This window comes from Lissotriton vulgaris, chromosome 7, assembly GCF_964263255.1.
Source record: "Lissotriton vulgaris chromosome 7, aLisVul1.2, whole genome shotgun sequence".
NCBI classification, from domain to species: Eukaryota; Metazoa; Chordata; class Amphibia; order Caudata; family Salamandridae; genus Lissotriton; species Lissotriton vulgaris.
The window spans coordinates 1,652,501,997-1,652,520,609 of NC_141695.1; the positions used below are offsets into that span (position 1 = coordinate 1,652,501,997).

At 45.2% G+C, this 18,613-nt stretch overlaps 1 protein-coding gene across 4 annotated transcripts in view; it reads left to right on the top strand.

The window, feature by feature from the left end:
* GNAS (GNAS complex locus) overlaps window positions 1-18,613 on the top strand; it is a 941,300-nt gene that overhangs the window by 827,149 nt on the left and 95,538 nt on the right. The window lies entirely within an intron of this gene.

Consider the following 18,613-nt stretch of genomic DNA (forward strand, 5'->3'; position numbering starts at 1 on the left):
TCTTCCTCCAACCAGAGCTCCAGGCGCCAATCAATCGAAACATCTAGGACTGCTACGTCTCGAAGCCCACCAGCTTTTCATCAAGGGGGCAATAGAACCTGTACCTCTCTCGCAGAGAGGAAAAGGGTTTTATTCCAGGTTCTTCCTGGTTCGCAAAACGACGGAAACTTGGCGCCCCATATTAGATCTACGGGAGCTCAACACCTATCTCATCAAACTGTCCTTCAGGGTGGTCACTCTCCAGGATATTCTTAGTCTTTTAAATCCAGGGGACTACATGGCGACTCTGAATTTGGAGGATGCTTATTTCCATGTACCGATCCACCCAGCTCACAGGCAATACTTGCGCTTCACAGTAGGCAAGAGCCATTTCCAATTCAAGGTACTTCCTTTTGGTCTACGATCGGCACCAAGGATATTTACGAAGGTATTGGCCCCAGTGGCTGCTTTCCTCAGGAAACAATCTCCAGAAGTTTTTCCCTACCTGGACGACTGGCTAGTCAAAGCTCCATCTTTCCACTAAACTTCGAAGGCCATTACGACCTGCATTCAATTGTTCAATCTCCTGGCCCTTCAGCTCAACAAGAACAAGTCAGTTCTTCAACCGTCCAGGTCAGCAAAGTTTCTAGGGGCCATTCTGGACACGAAACGCTGCAAGGCTGACCCAACAGACGATCGTCAAAACTAATTTATGTTCTCGGCTCGCCAATTACTCAAAAAGAAATCGGTCAGTACGGCTCTACAAGTCCCTGCTCGGATTGATCTCATCCTGCATACCATTAATTCTGCATTGCAGGCTGCGAATGCGTCCTCTGCAAGAGCAGCTCGACAAACCATGCTACCAAGCAGAAGGCTCCTTCGAAGACAAGATTTCAGTAACACCAGAGATGAGAAAGGCATGCGACTGGTGGTTAGTGAGGAACAACATCGCCAAGAACTTGACTTTCATGCTTCCGCCGTCTCCCATGGTTCTCACCACGGACGCCTCTTTAGAAGGCTGGGGAGCGGTGCTCCAGGAACTACAAGTCAGTGGTCACTGGGATCCAGGTCAACGCCAGTGCCACATCAACCTGTTGGAGCTCAAAGTCATCCGATTAGTTTTACAGGCTTTTCTGCCACAAATTCGGAATCATTCAGTGCTGATCCGGACGGACAACACTACGGCCATGCACTATATCAACAAGCAGGGGGGAACAAGATCTCAAACTCTGTCCAAGAAAGCTCAACTGATTTGGGATTGGGCAATCCTTCACAAGATTGCTCTAACAGCAAAACACCTTGCAGGTTCGCTCAAAATGACAGCGGATGCACTAAGTCGTAAGAAATGGACCAATCACGAATGGGAGTTAGACCAGACCATTCTGGAAGAGGTATTTTCGGTCTGGGGGACCCCGACCATAGACCTATATGCGACTCCGGAGAACACCAAATGCTGGTTCTATGCAAGCAGGGATCACCATCTGGGAACCTTGGGGAACGCGCTTTCGATTGCCTGGTACGGCGCATTCTGTTACACTTTTCCACCGATACCCCTAATTCCGACGTTAATCAGGAAAATCAAGTTGGAACCGTGCAAAATGATCTTGATTGCACCGGCGTGGCCCCGGCATTTCTGGTACACAAAGCTCCTATTGCTCTCTCAGATCATCCAATTCGCCTGCAACTGGTTCCTTCCCTGTTGTCGAGGTCTCAGGGTCAAGTGCTCCATCCGGATCCGAGCTCGCTTCACTTAACAGCGTGGCTCCTGAATACAGGGAGTTCCGACATCTGAGCCTCCCCAAGGAGTGTAGGGACGTGTTGTCTCAGGCTCAAGCTCCAAGCACTAACAAGACTTATAAGGCGAAATGGAAGAGATTCTGCCTATGGTGTCGGAGGCAACATCTCCATTCTTACACTTCAGCTCCACATCAGATTTTACCGTATATCCTGTTACTGGCTAAATCTGGATTGGCTCATTCTTCTGTGAAAGTTCATCTGGCAGCCATCTCAAGATTCAGACGGACCTCTTCAGGTCCTTCTCTTTCGTCCGCTAGGATTTTCAAGAAGTTTTTAAAAGGCCTGTTTCGGATGTATCCCCCAGTCCGTCCTCCGCCTCCAATTTGGCAGCTTAACTTGGTGTTAGATCAGCTAATGAAGGCTCCGTTTGAACCCATCCACAAGGCGGACCTTAAATACCTTTCATGGAAGCTAGCTCTTCTGTTGGCTCTGACATCTGCCAGGAGAGTTAGTGAGCTTCAGGCGCTGTCAATAGTGGAACCTTTTCTTCAATTCAAGCTGGATGTCTTAATCCTTCGGACCAAACTAAAGTTCATCCCAAAGGTTCCATCTGAATGAACCTTTGATTTTTAAGTCATTCTTTCCACGACCTACTACTCCAGCAGAAAGATCCTTGCATTCTTTGGACGTTCAAAGGTGTTTAAAGTTCTATTTAGAGCGCACAAAATCTTTTAAGAAATCATCACACCTGTTCGTGTCTTACAGTGCTCTGCGGAAGGGATTTCCGCTTACCAAGAGCAGCATTTCCCGATAGATCTCCAGTGCTATTCAGTTCTGCCACCAAGGAGCGGGCAAACCACTTTCAACAAAAGACTGTGCACATTCCACAAGATCAGTGGCATCTTCGGTGGCTCTATTTTCTGGAGTCCCCATCAAAGACATCTGCAGGGCAGCGACGTGGAGCAGTACACATACCTTCACGAAGCACTACTGCTTAGAGTCTACAGTAAAGGATGACGCTGCTGTTGGACAGGCAGTCCTCAGGAATCTTTTTCAACGAGAGGTGAGCTTTCCCTACAATCCCTCCTTCCTGTATGGCGCATTTTGTATCTATTTTCGTGTTCTTTCTATGATAACATTTTATGATTTGTTTCCTATGAGGATACCTATGTTGTCATGACATAAGATTCATGTAACAAAATGTGTTTTTATGGCTTACTGCTAGCTACTCTGATACAAAGCATTGGAATCTATGAAAGTTCCAATACTGGGGTAAGAAAACAAGTTACTTACCTGTAACTTTGGTTCCCCAGTATTGGTAACTTTCATAGATTCCCATGCGCCCACCCTCCTCCCCTGGGAAAGCTCGGCCTTTTTACAGAGATGGTGGCTGTTTGCACAACTGCTATGAAAATCTGAGGCTCTCTCAGGAAGGTTCTATGGGGTGAGGCTATTCTGATTGGTTGTTGCGGAAAGTTTGGGCTCTTTTACACAAAGTTGGTGATATGCTACAAAATGAGATGAGGCCTAGATTTCTCTTTTGTACCTATGGTTATGATATTTTTTATTTACAGAGGCTCCTATTCCGACGACGGGGAATGATACAAAGCATGGGAATCTATGAAAGTTACCAATACTGGGGAACCAAAGTTACAGGTAAGTAACTTGTTTTCATACCATCAATTTCGGCACGAGAATATGCGACAAAAATTATGTGACATTACTTTATTTATGTACCGGGGACTTCCATCCCGACGACTGGGAATGATTCAGGCATGTGAATCTATGAAAGATACCAATGCTGGATAACTGTAGTTACAGGTAAGTAACTCATTCCTTACACAGATGATACCGCTCTAGTCCCTAGCGAGCCTATTATTGCAATAGACTCGATAGAAGAGGAGACTGAGCTTTAGTAAGACGCTGATTATTCTTAATGATCAAATTAAGATGAGGGATGTTAGTCACAGATAAAGCTATATATCTAGGGGTTAGCATAACTGCAAAGGTGGATAATATAGTTAGTATTAATGTGGAACCACTGATCCAACGAACAAAAAAGAACTGGTCCAGCTTAATAACTTACATTTAACGGTGGGAGATGTAATGTGAATAAAATGCTCTTTCTACCCAGATTTTTATATTTTTTTAGGTCCATCTGTTTGGAAGTTCCTCCTCAACTGTTTCAGTCCATAGAGTCCATGTTCTCCAGGTTTATTTGGGGATACAAGAGGCCACGCAGGGCCTTTAGATTTATTACACTTGCAAAAGATAGAGGGGGGACTAGCAATGCCCAATGTTTTAACTGTACTACTGGGTACTAAGATATTGTGCAGCACTCATCTCTACAGGGCCTAATAGCGATAATATACCCACTCCACACAAACTTATATTGGGAAAGGGCGGTGAAGGTTGTCTCTGGCGACATATTAACGACAGCTACTTCAAGAAGGTGAAATTCAAGACTATCTCTGGCATATACAAGGTTTGGGGTAATGCTCAGAAACTACTGGGACTTGGACGATATTCGCATTATACTCCTGTATTTAACAAGCATTTGCAATGCAATAGGTCTCGCATTAGGAAAGTGTGAGCTTTTGGTACTGTAAATGACAATTTTTTTTAATATGTGTTGGCTTTAAAAATATATAAATTAATAGCATTGTTATTCACAAAGCCAATAGCTTACACTGTCCTAATGCAAGTCATATTGGCTATGGCAATGCTTGTTGGTAGCAAGCAAGGACAGTGCTGTTGTGGTGCTGAGTGATGATGTGGTTGGGCTGAGTGATGTGCTGGTGTCCCCGAGTGATGTGGTGGTGTCCCCGAGTGATGTGGTGGTGTCCCCGAGTGATGTGGTGGTGTCCCCGAGTGATGTGGTGGTGTCCCTGAGTGATGTGGTGGTGTTGCTGAGTGATGTGGTGGTGTCCCTGAGTGATGTGGTGGTGCCCCTGAGTGATGTGGTGGTGCCCCTGAGTGATGTGGTGGTGCCCCTGAGTGATGTGGTGGTGCCCCTGAGTGATGTGGTGGTGCCCCTGAGTGATGTGGTGGTGCCCCTGAGTGATGTGGTGGTGTCCCTGAGTGATGTGGTGGTGTCCCCGAGTGATGTGGTGGTTCCTCTGAGTGATGTGGTGGTTCCTCTGAGTGATGTGATGGTGTTCCTGAGTGATGTGGTGGTGTCCCTGAGTGATGTGGTGGTGTCCCTAAGTGATGTGGTGGTGTCCCTGAGTGATGTGGCGGTGCCCCTGAGTGTTGCCCCAGAGTGATGTGGCAGTGTGTTTGAGTGATGTGGCAGTGTGTTTGAGTGATGTGGTGGTGTCCCTGAGTGATGTGGTGGTGCCCCTGAGTGATGTGGTGGTGCCCCTGAGTGATGTGGTGGTGCCCCTGAGTGATGTGGTGGTGTCCCTGAGAGATGTGGTGGTGTTCCTGAGTGATGTGGTGTGTGAGGGTGTGAGGCGGTGAGAGGGTTGTGAGGCGGTGAGAGGGTTGTGAGGGTGTGTGAGGGTGAGTGAGGGTGAGGGGATGTGAAGGTGAGGGAGGGTTATGGGGGTGAGGGTGATGGGGGTGAGGGTGTGTGAGGGTGAGGGTCCGAAGTAAATGGTGGCAGGGCAAACATCATTAGACAGAGAGAAGAGACTGCGTGGTGACTGAGTTGGTCAGTTTCAGAATCAGGAGGGGCAGAGTCAGCACAGTCTGCGAGGGATCAACGTGTCTAGATGCAAAGCATAGCGGATGTAGCATTGCAGCTAGCAAGTCAAGTGTTTTCAAGCTGAGTGTCCCTAGAGAGATGGCAACACAGCAACAGCATTTGAGGAGCAAGGCTACTGTAAACAAGCACGGTAGGCTTTTACTTTCGTCCAGAAACAAGCTCTCGGCATTGCTGTGGCGGTGGGGGGGGGGGCGGGAGCCGGAGCGCATTCCTTTGAAGTCTGATGCGGGGGGCAAGGGAGCGGCAGCCTTTGAAGTCTGATGCCGAGGCACAGACAAATTGTGGTGCGCGATGTGCACACGGGGGCGGGGGAGCAGCAGCCTTTGAAGTCTGATGCCGAGGCTCAGACAAATTGTGGTGCGCGATGTGCACACGGGGGGGGGGGGGGGGGAGCAGCAGCCTTTGAAGTCTGCCGAGGCACAGACAAATGGTGGTGTGTTATGTGGCTGGCGATGGTGTGCACGCGCATCACATGAACTGTATGCGATCCGCAGCCGTTTTGGTAGACTTTTCTTTTCCGCTTACTATAATCTCGCTGGAGCAAAGAGCAAGTGCATTGGCTCAGGCGAGACCTAAAAACGCTGTGAAAATCGGGGAAAGTCCACAAGGCCTGCCAGAGCGGATGCCCAGAAAGACTTTCTGCGCTTCTGTGATTTCCCACGCTTGTGGGCGCCTTGGTACAAATGTCTCGCTTCCTTTCATAGGCTTTCACAAACACTTGGCAAGGGTTGGCGTCTGAACTCAACCACTGATGCCATCCTGCTTTGAGTCTTCATGGCGCATTTCCACAAATCAGTTCAACTTTCACTTCCGGTTAAAGAGAGGGTGGTCGGATCTGAGAGAAGAAGTGGCGCCCCTGGTGTGGAAGATGAGACATACGGATTAAACGGCAGTTTGAGTGTGCCACAACCGAGCGCGAGCTGATACGCACTCCATCGTCTGCGTCGCCAGCTTCCGCCTCAGGCATCGCTTCCGCTTTCATGGAAGACACCACCCCTTCCGCTCTGTTGTGGCATCCTCTTTCACTTTATCTGCAGGCTGCTCTCCGTATACTAAGGCAAAATGATGCCCCTCCCCCCTTGCAGAATGTGATGAGTGGCGTCCAAGTATCCCAAATATTCACTGGTCTTGGGTCGAATAGGACCCCCATCGCGATGGGGCCCCCACCCTGCACCGCAGGGCCCTGCGTTTTACGCACCGGAGTGACACCTTGGAAACCGTAACCATCACAGTATGAATGATGGCTTCTAGGTGTTGTGTAAGCTCATTTATGGCCGCGGGGCAGATCATAGCGTTGACGCCTGATCAGAATTTTACATGCAAGGAGACTATTTTCACATTTGTAAACAATAATTGCAAAAGTTGGTATTTTCCACCATGAAATGTAACCTTTAAGTGGCGACTACAAGAAGAAATCTGATAAAAATCGATTGAAGCTGTCTAAACTGTATCTACATGATCATTGAAGGAAACGGGTCAAATTGTCCTGTTGAAACAGTGTAGGATTTTATATGAAATCTGACTGAAGCAGCAACCCTTCCTCACCTCAAAACTCGAAGAAGTGACAGGTATTTTTCTCTGAGAAAATGTGCACATCTATCTGTGCCGGTGCGCCTAGAGGCATGTACCCACCAACTGCACTGGTACATGGCCAGATTGGAAACCGAAGCTAGTCCTGGCAAAAATGTTCAAAACCAGCCCGACACTGCAGAAGGCAGCACCTAGAATTGGGGGTGAGGGAGGGGGGATTATTGGGTCATAGTAGCCTGTCTGCTCTGAAAGCAGTCCACCTGGAAAATGCTGGGTGGCAGGCAGTCCAGCGCTTCACATGTGTAAAAGCCCTTTCAGCAATAAGGCTGTGACTCAGAGAAACACATATGGCGATTGAACCATGTCATTTGTTACAGCATCAGCCGATTCTGTTTTGTTTTTTTTAGCAACCACACTGCTCCTGCTGCTTTTTTGTCCAATACTTTCTTTAAAAGCAAAACTACGAGCCCCAATCTGCAACTTGTATTTGGCAAAAAAAATCTAACAAGACTGGCGGAAGTTAACATACATGCTCTGGCATACTGGGCAGCTAGAAAGAAAGGAGTGACCCTTCGAAGGATATTCGATTCCAGGCCTGGCAGGTTTATGACTTGATGATCAAGGCAGCTGGGAAATTGTCCATCACATATAGCTTCCGATATGGCAAGAAGAGCTCACGCATGGTCCCAGATGCTGAAGAAAAGCTTTAGAGACAAGATAATGAGTAAATTAATGGGAGGCCTCTCCTTAAAAACTAAATTAACATTACTTTGTGATAGCCGTCCTTTAGGTAGTGACAACTACTGTACCTAGGTCTCCAACTTGCTTCTAAGAGTCGGTCATTCATTTGAAGTTCACTCTACCGCCAGAGATACTCGGCTTTACACATGGCCTCACGCCCCTTATCATGAGTCGCATCATGACTCCAGATGTGCTTAATTTGCAATATAATAGTAATGCTTTTGCGACGAATTGAGCCAGACACTGAATATAGGACACACCCTCCTATACTGATGATGAAACTAACATACAGGGTGCGGGGGATGGAGAATGACGTTGGCTGGTGCTATCTGCGCGAATTATAAAGAGAAGGGCAAACTTAGAAATTGGCAACATAAAATCCACTCGTAGATTTGCACATCAGCCGCCAAAGAGAACATTCCTCGTGACAGCATAACATCTACGCATGCAGGCAACAGCCATTCCATTCTGATTGGCTAACGAATACAGACAGGGCTGTCACCATCCTTGCTCCTCTTCATTCGCCGGCTGGGACAAAAAGCCTAATCAAACCCCTGGTTACCAAAGTGATGTGATCCCTCTGGAATGACAACAGCACTGACAATCCTCAAAGAAACCTTGTGTCTTTCCTTATCCCAAACCTCATTCAAATCTCTTCTTGTGCAGTTTTATAAGGCGTTTCCTATGCATAACCAATTACCTACCTTGTGTGCAGACTCGCGTTTGCGACTTCTATTTAGATTCTCACTTTCATGATTAACGCCTTTAATATCCTGTATTGACTCTCTATACAGTGCTGTGCCGCTCCGGTGGCCCCCTGTCCGCTACTCCCACGGACCCACCGTAAATCCAGCCTCATGCCCGTCCTCCGTTGCTGATCTTTTAACGGATGTCATTAGTCCGTAATTTTAGCACTTCCGGGTCGCATGACAACCACTCCCACGCATAAACAAAAAAGGAGGGAGAAGGAGGTTAAACCAGACCAGGTCGGCCTCCAGTCAGTATATGCAATACAGGAACCCTATGTGAAGGGTCCAGAGGCCTGGTAGGTATTGTGTGGTTACTGCTTATTAAGTCAGTGTGTACCAAAAATTATTTAAGAAAGAAAAATTTCTTTCTAGAGTCCCCTCACTCACCGGGGTTGCCCCACGGTGACATGCTTCATCATTGGGGCCATCCCAGTTCTCTACGAAAAGGGGCGTGCTGCGACAAGGCGACTACGCTGGAGCACTGGTTTTGTGAGATGACTATGTGTGGTGCAAGTGTGGTGATGGTGGAGTGGGTGTGAAATTAAAAATACCGTGCTAGTGGGCCTCAACAATTTATTTTGCTCCTAGTGTGGTATAAAAATTAAAAAGGGGTAACACTGTGTTCTAACTTTTACTGAGCTAGATCAGTGTTATGGTCAACATGTTTCAAGCTCCCCCAAGCTTTTCTTCAGGACCATACAGGGTCCAGCCCTGTATTGCCACTCCTGTTTTCAAATGAAAAAAGTGTTGCTAAAAACTACTTATTTATATTAAACGCTGTTGTCAATAAAACATGCATGTTGTTATACATACGGTTTGTATACTACTTGGAATTCTGTAAAAGAGAATAACATTTGTTAAATGATGGACATCCCCTTCCGAGAAGGGGAACAACTCACATGCATCTCACTCCATCTAGGGCGTGGGTGTGCCCTTGGCACCATACTGATGCGTGCTGGTTTTCAAAACGGTGTGGAAAAATAAATCACTGTGAATCAAGTGGTTTAGTGGTTTCACACACAAAAAACATATAGACTTACTGTGACTATTGACAAGACACACAACACATACACACGAAATAATAACATGGCAGATGGTTATATTTACATAGGGCGAGACCTAAAAATGATGACCTTCAAGAGCCTTTCAGTGACAGTTGTATGGATCGGCTGGATACAGGCAGGGATTGTACAGCTTGGCTGTTTTTACGCGTCAAATGGGTTGAAGACCTTTGAGGAATTACGTAACAAGTTTGGCCTTAGCCATAGGGACTTCTTCAAATTCCTACAGGTTTAAGATTTTTTGACAAAGAAAGTGGGGGTAGGTAAAATTCCAAGCAATTCAAATTATAGAAAATATACTTAAAAAAATCTGTTTTAACAATTGGGGAGATTTATGAATTTCTGAATTCTCTGCGTCCAGATGATATGGAGAAACAGATGGCTAATTGGCAGGGTAAACTAGTAGTATTGCCCCAAACCCCCTTACGCTCTTATGAACTGTCACAGACCTGCTTCATGTCGATAAAACTACAAGCCCAATATTATAAAACTTTTTTTTCACTGTATTACACCCCGAATAAGATAGCAAAATGGGGACCGGAAAGGGTACAACATGTCCACGATGCACACTGTTTGAGGCCGATAGTGTGCATATATTCGCCTCTTGTAATGCACTGTCCAGTTTGATAGTAGAAATCTCCGACTTTTCAATATTTCAAACGGGAATTAGTATCACAACCGAGGAAATATTGTTGGGCACAGCGAATGTTACCCCGCCGAAATATATGCAAGGACTGATTTTTGTGGCTGCGGCCGTTTTAAGGTTATGTATAGCCTCATCCTGGCTAGACCCGAATCCACCGGCATTTCAGCAATGGAGAGCCCGGTTGTTAGCAACATGCAGCCTAGAGGTGGCCATATATAAAAGAAAACGGCTTACCAAACGTAAAAGAGGCTTAATGATCTGGGATCCACTGTTGCAATGGATACACAATCATACTTGGGATGAATATATGGTAATAAGGAGAAAATGTTATTCAAGTAAGAACTATTGATTGTTAGATTTATCTGTACTGTATTGTATATAAGCTCAACTGCTCTGCACCTTTGAAGCTTATGGGATGTTTTGATGAATTATGCATGCTAAAAATTGTGTCTTTGTTCAGGTATGGGTAAGATCTGTAGGGGTGGTTGTTGGGGTGGGGATTTGTGTATGTGAAGAAAAAAAAACTTAATGAAGATATTTTTTTTTTAAAGAAAACCATTGTAACTTTGGACTCTCCTGAAAAGGTCATGTTGCTCGTTGAGCTGCTCCACTGGGGGTTTAAAGTTGGCAACAGGAAAGATTAAATTAATGAAGACTAAAGATACGTTTTGCTCTGGTAGTGATAATTAAATTGTTAAATTACAACTGAAATCTTAAAGGTGAATTGTATCAGTCTCTTCAATACTAGCTTTAACCATCAATCAAATGTGTCAATTTTCCTGATTTGTCCACTGGGCATGTCTGAGCCTAGAGCAAAAGATTTTAACCTCTTGGCTGCTAGGCGTTTTCCCGCTGTGTGCTGGAAAATGCCATTTTAGTGGCACTATGACGAGCTCAGCTCGTCATCAGCACACGACACCCGTGGGTGATGACGAGCTGAGCTCGTCATCAGCATCGAAAGGGTTAAAATGGTGCCACCGCAATATTTCTGCTCAACTGATTCTACAAAAATCAATATACATAAACCAAAGCAGCATTGAAAGCACAATTGGAAGCCCCTGAAAAGTACCAATCTGAATGATTAGTTATATTATGTGTAAAATTTGCTTAACAAGAAGGCTTTCATTATGTAATGACTTACTTGTATTGGCGTTGAGTAGAAAAGTATCTATATTATTCAAAAGAAAAGTTTCCCACAAGGTATGTTCCTTCTCCTTGATACTGAACTGCAGCGTAATGTGTTTGAACACCCTTTCAGGTACCTTAGTTAAGCCATTTATTTTAATGCAGCATTGACAGCGTGTTGCAGAGTAAGGCCTGATGCACCACAAGAAGAGTTGGCTTTTTTGACGTCCGTTTTGGATATTGCCATTGAGTTTAAAAAGGTGCATGCTGAAGCAGTGCAAATACAAAGTATGTAGAGATGGAGATTTCTTAGAACAATGTTGTAAATAGTGCTTGGCTAGCCACAACTATTCCTCAAGTTGTAAGGATGTAGAACCACATAACTGAGGTAGGGAACCTCTACATTCTACATGGCTTAAAGTTCTTTTTTTTTTTTAGGTCTCACCTCCGCTGCGCGCATGCGCTGCAGAGGAGGGCATTTAGCCGTCTCTCTGCTCATTTTCAAGCACACACTTGTGCTTTTGGCGGCATCCACCTTGCGGGAGCGAGCATCGGCGCGCCACAAGTACTAGCGGGACACTGCAGCTGCTTTCACTTTTGCCGCCACTTGGCCGCCAGCTGCTTTCATTGGCAGTTTGCCCTCATATACTGTACCCTTTCTTCAGATAGGCTCAAGGACGCTCAACCGGTTGCTTATTGGCCGAGTGCTCCTGGAGAATACACACGCTCCTGCCACAGCATGTAGCTGTTGCCCCTGCCCGCCTTTCGGTAAACTTTAGCAGCCAGCCGTGATGTGTGAGCGATTGTCCGTCTCGGCCGAGCTGGGCCGGGATATCCTGCGTCGGTTGTAGCTCATATAGTCAGCGAACACAAGCCTCAGAGGCCTGTCTGAATGGGATATGTTGGGGTCAATAGACTTGACCCCTCGGCTGAATGAATTGGACTGGACTTCTCCCCCACAGTAACTTATGGTGGCGCATTTGCAGTGAAGAGCGGGTCGGCACATCAAGCGTCGCCTGCATTCATGGGATTCTGCTTCTGGTGTTGCTGGGCGGGTACGGGCTTTTTCTCGGGCTTCGTTCAAAATCTAGATTACTTCACCTTTGTCACAGCCTGCCTACGCAGCGCTCCTCCGATGTACATATTAAACAATTTTACTGGTTTGCTCTTTATTTCTCTCTCATCAATCTGTCTGTCTTCCCCCACTTCCCTCCACACCCACATCACACCTTACTTCCTCGGCTCCCACCTAGTCTCCTCCTTGTTCAGTCGCACTTCTGTCTTCTTTACCTTCTCTCCTCCTATTTCCACCAACTTCTCCACTTTTTGCCCTCGTCCCTCCACTTAGCCTTCCCATGAGAAGACGTTTTCTTATAATAACCCAGAGTGACAGTGATGGTTCATGTCCTATAGTATGGAGTGGAACACGGTGACTTCTCGGAGTCCCTTATAAATTCTGCGATGTACTACTGATATCCGGGCCCGTTGTTTCGGGGCTTAGCTGCCCAGCCCAGTTCACACATGGACAACAAGCAAACCGTGGGCGGGCGACAGTTATATCCACAGTTCACACAACATCCAAAATCGTATCTCACCCCTCACTCCATTCACGGGCCACTTGAGACGTAAGCTGCAGCCCTTCTCATCACAGGTCAGAAGCTCAGTGTCCGTCTCTGACTCCCTGCTTCCTGGCAGCGGTCATGGCACGGCCAGTGACGTCTCACATGTGCTGCACCAGTCAGTATACATGATGAGGTGTCATCCACTAGTGGGCCTAGACGCACCTGGAGACTGGGTGGAGTCAAATCTTGGCATCTTGCTGTTGGGCTGCAATTTCATGGTGTTTTGCTCCTCGCAGATGAGACACCAGTGTTGTGCATGCCATCATTACGTCACTAGTCACATTGATAGTTTGCCCCTGTCCTCTATATTCAGTGCACTTTCCTGGTGTAGCTCACCCTTGTATCTACAGCACTCATCCCGGACACAGGTCAGTTTGCAACTCCTGAACTTTGTTTTATTGAACAGCATCCAAAGCCAGCCCTGTACCCAGCCTCCTTCAGCGTACTTCCACTGCCACATCGGTGATGGCATTAGCATTGGCATAGGTAACCTGCCTGCAGAGTGCTTGAAGCTGAGGTTTCTTGGGAATATCTTAACAATGGTTGCCTCCTATTGGTTAGTCACGATTAAAGGTGGGCAAACCAATCGATTTGTAAGGAGAGCCAAGCTAAAGGTCCGACTTGAGCCCGTGCACAACTGAACAGAGTCCTAAAAATGTTTTATATGCACATAACACAACAAACATCAGGTAAATTATGATCAAAGTCAGTGGAAAAATTTAAAAGATGTGTTTTTCTACAAAATGTGCATCTTTGACCGTCACTTTATAGCACTGCACTGAGAAGTACTTACTAAAAGTAATAGCTTTTAAACAGAAAAACGATGAGTGTACAATATTCTTGGTGCAAAAACATCAAGTGGTGCATGTCTAAACACTTATAAAGGTCCCAAAGGCGAGACCTATTGTCTATGCCAATGCTTGCTAAGCTTTAGCGTTTCCCTTTGTCTTTACATCACAGACCACACTATTTTAAATGGTAATAAAACTTGCAATTGAATTGCTGCAAGAGTGATAACTATAGGCAAGAATATCCTAATAGCTACAGACTGTTATAGTTTTGAACTGGTGAATTATTCTTAGTTCATAGAGAAATGGCATACGTATAAGAACATTTCATACTTATTCGCCGATCTAGGATTGACTCTTCAGGAGGGAAAGTCAAACCTCCACCCAACAAAAGTGATCACATTTTTGGGGGCAATATTGGACACGGAATGCAACAAAGCGTTTCCCTCCGAGGAAAGACAACTGAGGATTGTGGCCCTCTTCCAAGACTTGGTAAAAATAAAGTCTCTTTCAGTCCGCAGGTACAAATCCTTGCTGGGCACGATGTCCTCTTGTATTCCCCTGGTACCTTACTGCAGGCTAAGGATGAGACCATGGCAGGAACAGATCGATCTCCAATGGCGTCAGGCGGAGGGATCCTTCAACGATACAATAAGGGTGACACCAGTGATGCTACAGGCAGCAAGGTGGTGGACACAAAAAGCAAATGTGTCTCAAGGACTGACGTTTCTGGCAAGAGCGGCTCCGCTAGTAGTAAGGACGGATGCGTCGTTAGAAGGATGGGGAGCTTTTTTTCAGGACCTTCAGGTCAGCAGTCGTTGGAAAGCACAGGAGCAGCAATTACATATAAATCTGCTGGAGCTCAGAGCGATCCGCTTGGCATTACTGGCTTTTCTGCCAAGGATAAAAGGTTCACCGGTGTTGGTAAGAACAGACGATACCACGGCGATGCATTATGTGAACAAGCAAGGGGGGGACGAGATCTCTCTCCCTGTCTCAGGAAGCCCAGGAGATATTGGAATGGGCTCTTCAGCAAGGAATATCATTGGCAGCAGAACACCTCCCGGGGGATCAGAACGTCAAGGCGGATACTATCAGCAGGCTAAAATCCTCCTGCCACGAATGGGAGCTAGACCAGGGGATCCTGGACAGCATCTTTCGAAGATGGGGAACACCGATAGTGGACCTCTTCGCTACAAGGGAAAACAGAAAATGCCAGTACTACGCAAGCTGGCTTCCCCAGAAGGGATCTTGGGGGAATGCGTTTTCCATGGCCTGGTCCGGCATCTTTGTCTACGGTTTTCCTCCAATTCCTCTTCTCCCCCGCGTACTGGTGAAGATCAAGAAAGAGCCGTGCAGGCTGATCCTATTAGCCCTGTGGTGGCCCAGACAACACTGGTTCACGGAACTGCTGATGCTGTCGGAGGACCGTCCAATTCGGTTGCGCCTAACTCCAACGCTTCTGACAATGTCCAAGGGGCAGGTGCTCCATCCGGACCCGAAATCCTTGCGATTAGCAGCCTTTCTCCTGAACACTGAGTTTAGCCATCTGAACATCTCACACGAATGTAGGGAGATCCTGTCCAAGACCAGAGCGGAGAGTACCAACAAAACCTACAGGATGAAATGGAAGAGGTTTCATCTGTGGTGTAAGAGACATGATGTTCACCCTCTTACTGCTGCACCTCATCAAATTATACCTTACATTCTACTGTTAGCAAAGTCAGGATTAGCACACGCCTCCATCAAGGTGCATTTGGCTGCGTTATCCCGCTACAGGAGGTCATCGTCAGGCCCATCTTTATGGTCCTCAAGGATATTATCAAACAATTTATGAAAGGGATATTCAGTCTTTCCACCAGTAAAGCCTCCACCACCATTATGGAATCTGAATATTGTACTCTCTCAATTGATGAAGCCACCATTTGAACCTATACACAGGGCAGACCTGAAGTTCTTGTCCAGGAAAGTGGCTCTTCTCATTGCATTGACTTCAGCGAGAAGAGTAGGTGAACTACAAGCGCTCACGATTCAGGAGCCTTTCCTGCAGTGTCAGGAGGATAGAATGATTCTCAGGACAAACCCGTAGTTCATTCCGAAGGTGCCAACTGATTTTCATTTCAACGAACCATTGGTGTTGAAACTTTTCTTTCCTCATCCATCAACAGTGGCAGAAAGAGTATTGCACTCGCTGGATGTTCAGAGATGTATAAAAGTTTACTTGAAAGAAACTAAGACATTTTGCACGTCTTCTCAGTTATTCGTCGCCTACAGCGCACCCAGAAAAGGGTTCCCACTGTCAAAGAGGGGAATCGCCAGATGGATTTCCAGTGCAATTGTCTACAGTCATCAAGCTGATGGAAAGCCTTTGAATGCACGAGTCCGTGCCCATTCCACGAGGGCGGTGGCCACATCCACTGCACTGTTTGGAGGAGTGCCAATCCAGGATATCTGCAGGGCAGCAACCTGGGCATCTACGCACACCTTCACCAGGCACTACTGCCTGGAGGTAGCCGCAGAATCTGATGCGGCGGTGGGAGAGGCGGTACTGCGGAATATCATCCAGTAACGGTGAGCCTTTCTTGCATCCCTCCATCCATAATTTCTCTTGTTTACAAAGTCACATTTTATATAAGTGTGGATATATGTATATAAGATTATGCTTCATTTCTAATGATATTGCATGATTGGTAATGTATCAGGAAAATGTGCTTTGTTTTTTCAGTGCTCGCTATTCTGATTCAGGCATGTGAATCTATGAAAGTTCCAATACTGGAGTAAGAAAGCAAGTTACTTACCTGTAACTTTAGTTCTCCAGTATTGCAATCTTTCATAAATTCACATGCACCCACCCTCCTCTCCTGAGAGGCTCACCTCGGATTTAGCACAGGAAGTGTGTTGTTCGCACAAGTGTGTGAAAAATCTGAGGGGCAGAAGGTTCTCTCAGGAGTGTTCTAGAGGGTGAGGAGCTCCGATTGGTTCAGGGAAAAGTTTCGGCCTTTTTTATATAACAAAGGCTATGGGTTGCAAAAGGGAAATGGGCCTAGGCCTCTTTTCAGTTTGCTATACTACTAAGCACTGCTTTTTTATATACCGGAGACTCCCGTCTCGACGACAGGGAATGATTCAGGCATGTGAATCTATGAAAGATTCCAATACTGGAGAACTAAAGTTACAGGTAAGTAACTTGTTTTCATCTTTGTTTTGTAACATTTCATGGTCATATAACTGTAAAAAGCGATGTGGCGGTTGGTTCTTTCCTGCTGTTGACGTGACTGTTTGGTTTGGAATGTAAAAACGTATTCTCAAATAGGTTGTGCTTCTCTCAAAAGTTTGTTTTTTATACTAATACCAACAGCATTGATGTATTGAGTCAAACGGTTAAAGCTATGAATAGCCCATACTTGAAACGGAATGGTTACCAACAATGTTATCCTTCAAAGATTTATTCCCAGTCTTGTCTGTTCCAAGGTTGACTACATATTCCGAGCTGGAAGAAATTAACTGAATTAAAATGACACCTGGAATGGAAATTTTGAGACAAAGAGAATTTTTCCAACCACACATTTCTCTGACTGCTGTAGTGTAAAATCTATTTGTCCTTGCTCACTATTTGTTAGTATTTTTAAAAGAAACAAGGTGAAGGCAGAAAAGACGTGTTTGAGTATGCTAAGACTTTTTGGAAAAACTAGAATTTGAGGTGTGTTGAGGTACCAGGCTGGAACTGGAAAGGATTAAGAATCTGGGAAGGATACTCTTGACAGAGAAGTAATGTTACGGATAAGAAACGTTTACTATTGTTTGCAACGTCTTTTTCTTTGTACCACTGTAGGTAACACGTTACATTAGGGATTGCTTAGCTACATTTTGTGTTGCCTAAGAAGCAGTTCTTCTTCCTGCATTCTAAGTAGCATTGACTGTGAAATGCTGACTCATCATAAACTGGGCATTAAATAGCACTGGAATTGATTACTTTTTTAAAGGTCAGAACAGATTAGTTATTGTATGATTTAAAAGGACGACGTGACCTTGTAAACGAGGATCGTTTGAGAGGTAACTTACACCAGTAATCTAGAGCCTATGTGCATTGTGCAAATTGTATAGGGGTATACAGTGACCATTATGGCAATTGATTGAAGTATATATAAAAATCGGGGTTGGGTCTATAGGACCTGAAATAGTGGTGACTATTTCATTGATGATATGAATTGTTGATTGTAAGTCAGTTTCATCATATCAACATTTGTAATCCTTATTTGCAAATGGATGCGAGTTCTTTGAGACAAAATTTGTGTTTTCATTCTTTTATTGTGAAATATATGGTTCGTCAAAGTTGAAAGGAAGGTATATGTTGTATATTTCTACAAATGAAAAGAATGTCTGGCGTAGATTGGAAGATTTTAGAGGCCGCATAATCTTTAAATTTGATTTAAGTGTTACATTCTCAAGGCAGCTATGATGATAACTAATCTAGTAATATAATGTAACTTGAATGAAACCTCGTTTACCATTCTCAATGGAGGATGTTGACCAGACAGTAAATAATCACCAGACAGTGTTTTCTTATTGCACACCTATCTGATGTAATTTTTAACTTGTATTTGGGTATAGAAAAGTATGCATGGTGTTGCATGCCTTTTTTATTGGCCATATTTGCTTTTCTTCAAGGTAATTATTGACGTTGCTGGACTATAAATTTGTAGGCTTTTAACACCCTTCTCGATAAATGCAATAATTCAACATTAGGTGTTAGGACATTACATAACGCCAAAGTGCCTTAAGCCTTGAGCAACATATAATGGCTTAAATGAGGTTGTTTAGCCTTTATTTATTTTGAAATGGTCTCATTTTTGCATAGGTCGCCTAAACAAGTCTTAATTTTGGCTGCCAGTGGCTTGAGAATTGTGCAAAGTCTTAAAACATCCA